We start from the raw sequence: 4,722 nt of genomic DNA, 5'->3' as shown, positions 1-4,722 counted from the left end.
ACTGATTTATTATTTGTCTTCCTAGACATCTACAGGAGTGGCTTCTGCAACAGGTTGATAGGAAGGGTCTTTCTTTTGTTTTCCAGTACTTGTTGGTAGAATGTTTTATTTTCTCTCCGACTGCAGCCTTTTTTTTCTCTCTCACATGATAATGCTGTGTTTTCTCTGCACTATTCCAGCTTCTCACACAATGAGGGGATTCGCTGGCAGACGGGCTTCTCCTCTGTTACTAGCTCACCTGGGTCACAGGGCGCAGTGTCCATGTGGGTATACAGAGAGCTTTTGAAGTTTCATAGCTCTTCCTGCACCACATTCAGAGCCTGTATGTTTCAGCAGTTCTGTTTACTCTTGCAGCGATCTGCCCAGATAGGTGGGGCCAGGAGCGGGGTGAGTAGTGAGAGGTGGCCCAGAGCTATGTCAGCGACCACCACCACAGCCAGTACTGCTTCCACAGCTCCCTCCCCTTTGCCAGAACTAGTTGGGCTGCGAATCTGTGTCTGCAGTCCACAGTTCTCAGAACAGCAAATATTCTGTTCTTTTGATCTTACACTGCTACTGTTCTGCTTCTAGCACTGGGCAGGTGGGGGCAGGGCGAGCTCTGGGAGGGTAAGGAGGGGGCGGTAGTCTCAGTGCCTAAGGCTTCCATTCTCTGCTCGGCAGTGAGGGCTTAAACCTTCATTTTCAACCTTCTTCCTTCAGTCTTTTCTCCAAGGTGTTTGCTGTGAGCATTGGGTTCAGCACTGTTATATGCTGCCCCCTCAGCCCTGTGGGCTATAAGCAGAGCCCTAGCAGTCCAAGTTCTTCCCTGTCCCGCAGCTGCGGTAGTTCTGGGATGCAGCGAGCTCGGAGCACTGAGCTTGGTCTGTGTCTTGCGCCCGTGCAGCTCCGTCTCTACAGTTTTCCCTTCCCTCCTCCTCTGCTCGTGCGATTTGCCCACCTTTAGGTGAATTCAGTAGTGGGCCTCTTTGTCTTGCCTGTCTGCTGTGCAGGGAGTCCTTTGTGGAGTTATTGTTGTTCGATTAGTTGTAAATTCCAGGGGAGCTTTACAGAGGCTTACCTCTCGCCGCCATTTTGATGCCATTTTGATGACGTCCAACAATTAGGATTTTGATAAAGATTGCATTAAGTCTGTAGATTGCTTTGGGTTATATTGACATCTTAACAATATTGTCTTCCAACTGATTAACAAAAAATGTCTTTCCATTTATTGGTGTCTTCTATAATTTCTTTCAACGATGTTTTTTTGTTTTGAGTATGCAAGTCTTTCACCTCCTTGAGTTAGTTTATTCTTAAGTAGTTTATTATTTTTGATGTTGTTGTAAATGCAAATGTTACCTTAATTTCCTTTTCATATTTTTCATTATTAGTGTACAAAATAGCAACCGATTTTGTGGATTGATTTTTCTATCTTGCTATCGTGATGAATTTATTAGTCCTAACAGTTTTTTTGTGGAATATTTAGGATTTCCTACTTTTACAATCATTGTTGGCAAGCAGAGATAATTTTATATCTTGCTTTCCAATTTGGTTGTCTTTCACTTCTTTTTTTTAACCTAATTTCTCTGGCCATCTTCCAATACTTTGTTGAACAGAAGTGACAAAAGCATTCATTCATTTCTCGTTACTATACATTTTATTTTCATGTTTTCTTTAATAGGCCTTCATAATTATTCTAGCAATAAAATACTCATATATGACAAATTATGTGAGTATACCATGCACAACTTATAAGTGACATTTTAAAATATATTGAATTTACTTCTAACAGTTGATATATAGTATTTGGACCTGGATGACACATGATTGATATCATTTTTACAAAGGTCATAGTTTAGGTTTTATTCAAGTTATATCTGTTAACAGAATCAATAATAATAATAATTATTATAATAATAAATTATTCTAACAAATATAATTACAATTGTCCTAAACTATGTATAATAATACCTTCATATTTAGTTTGCAGTTAATTTGTCATATACATTACGTAATTAAAGTTTAAAGTGTGCAAAAACTTCATTGTATCTTTTACATGTATTTTAAGAGATGACTTTAACATGAGAACAAAAACACTTTCTTGGAAAAAAGAGATAAATTCTCAAATAAGTATGAACAACTAAGAAGCAGCCACTTTTAAGGCATATGTATAATGTATCATAGGTATACCTTTTTCCTCGGTTTAACATTGTCAAAATTGAGTAAATGTGATGATTCTGTCTCAAAAAAAAAATATATATATATAACATGGAGCTCTTTTCTTCCTTGGCTGCTTGAGGGTTGGCCACCATCATGAATGACACAGTAACTATCTAGACCGGAAAGTTCATGACCAACAGACTATTTTAATGGAAACAATTGGTCATCGATGTCCTTCTCCCTGGAAAGGCAACAATACCTAAGATAGAAATTCATGAAAAATTAGCCAAAATGTACAAGACTACACCAGATTTTATCTTTGTATTTGGATTCAGAACCCATTTTTGTGGGGGCAAGACAACTGGCTTTGGCATGATTTATTATTCCTTGGAACACAAAGAAAAATGAACACAAACATAGACTTGCAAGACATGGCCTCTATGAGAAGAAAAAGACCTCAAGAAAAGAGCAAAAGGAACATAAAAACAGAATGAAGAAAACTAGGGGGATTGCAAAGGCCAGTGTTGGTGCTGGCAAAAAGAAGGAGTAAAGATGCATCAGTGACTATCTGTAGTGACTGAACAGATTTTTCATGAGAGGTTTAATAAACTAAGAACTTAAAAAAATTATAACATGGATGCTGTGCTAGTAAAAATAATAACCTTGTACATAGTAGAAAGAAAGCTTGACTTGTGCTTTTGTTATGTTACTTTTATCCTTAATACTTAAAATATATAAATAAAATTATAATCATTTATGGTAGATATTTGTGTGCATTTCTATGTCAATGTCTGTTTTAGTAAATAAACTTCTTGAGGGCATGCATTGTTTGTTTAATTTGCATTATAATTACATTCAATAAAGTGCTATTTACTTGATAATATATTTGCTAATAATTCACTTAAATTACTTAAAGAAAATGTTGAAGTGGTTATTTTAAAATCCAAATAATTTAATATATAGAACAGTCAATTTTCTCTAACTAAATATAGCTTTTTCACATCCAATTTTACCAACAGTTAAGGCATTAAAGTTAGGGCATGTTAAAGGGTCACCAAGAATGTAAAGGGCATTGTAGATTGGAGTTTTATGCTGGCTCAAAAATTTCAACTCTATTGTTAAATAAAATCTTAATTTCAAAATCCTTAGCTCATCAGCTCCCTGAAATAATGGACAATAGCTTTTCCAATCTGAGATGATAGAATTAATGCACTGTCACTGCATTATGGCCAGAGAAATTGCCTGGAGTTGGCAATGTCATGCAGGGTGTCATGCGGGGTTGCTACTCCCTCGCCCCACATAAGAACGCAGGACATGGTGAGGCCAAAAAGGAACACCAACTGAGCTATAGATAGGGAAATCATACCACTATATTCTCGCTGGTGGCTGGGTTGGAGACACAGGTAACAGGATCCACACGATTTGCAACCTGCCGTCTGCTTCTCTGCCAACCAACCAACCCCACTTGCTAGCTGCAATCCACTGTGCTAACTGCAATCCGCGCTTGCTAGCTAAGCCACCATCCTCTTGCTCTCCCCCATTTTCTGCTAGCATAGCCACAGCAGTAATATTAGTGGCCAATGGCTCACTGGTTACAGCTGACGGCCAACTAGCCACAGCTGATGGCCATCCAATCACAGTTGATGGCCATTTACTACATGAGCCAGCACCTTTCCACGTGAGGCCGAGAGCCTGGAAACTGCACTTCTTGCTCTGTCCCCACACATATATATGTGGGTTTATTTCTGGATTTTCAATTCTATTCCATTGCCCTGTGTGTCTGTTTTTCTGCCAATACCATGTTGTTTAGATTATTGTTGTTTTTAGTATAAATTGACATCAGGGAGGATGCTTCCTCCAGCCTTGTTCTTCTTTCTTAGGAATGCTTTGGCTATTAGAGGTCTTTTGTGATTCCATACAAATCTGATGATTTTTTGTTCTATTTGTTGAAAAAATACTATTCGGATTTTGATGGGGATTGCATTATATCTGTATATTGCTTTAGGTAATATGTCCGTTTTAACTATGTTGATTCTTCCAATCCATGAACCTGGAATATCTTTCCATTGTTTTGTGTCTTCTTCAATTTATTTTAAAAATGTCATAGTTTTTAGTGTATAGATCCTTCACATTCTCTGTTAAATTTATTACTAGGTATTTTAGCTTTTTGTTGCTATTGCAAAATATTTTTTTTCCTGAAATTTCATTGTTAGTATATAGGAATGTAATGGATTTTTGTACATTGATATTTTTTTAATCCAACAAATTTACTGTATTCATTTATTGTTTCTAAAAGTTTTTTGGTGGAGTCTTTAGGGTTTTCTGTATAAAGAATCATGTAATCTACAAAATGTGGCAATTAAACTTTTTCATTTCCAATTTGGATGCCTTTTATTTCTTTCTCTTGCTTCATTGCTCTGGCGAGGACTTCCAATATTATGTTGAATAACAGTGGTGACAGGGGGCAAACCTGTTTTTTTTCTGACTTCAGAGGAAAAGCTTTCAGTTTTTCATCATTATGATATTAGCTGAGGGTTTGTTGTATATAGCCTTTATCATGTTGAGGTATCTTTCATCTATACACAT

At 37.0% G+C, this 4,722-nt stretch overlaps 1 pseudogene; it reads left to right on the top strand.

Moving 5' to 3' along the window:
* The first annotated feature begins 2,289 nt into the window (after window positions 1–2,289).
* LOC109437903 (small ribosomal subunit protein eS24 pseudogene) lies at window positions 2,290–2,786 on the top strand (annotated as a pseudogene).
* Window positions 2,787–4,722: the final 1,936 nt, after the last annotated feature.

The sequence above is a fragment of the Rhinolophus sinicus genome, chromosome 18 (genome assembly GCF_057876585.1).
Source record: "Rhinolophus sinicus isolate RSI-liver-muscle chromosome 18, RSI-T2T, whole genome shotgun sequence".
Lineage (NCBI taxonomy): Eukaryota > Metazoa > Chordata > Mammalia > Chiroptera > Rhinolophidae > Rhinolophus > Rhinolophus sinicus.
Note: the sequence above shows the minus strand (reverse complement) of the source record. Positions and strands in the feature narration are given on the sequence as shown.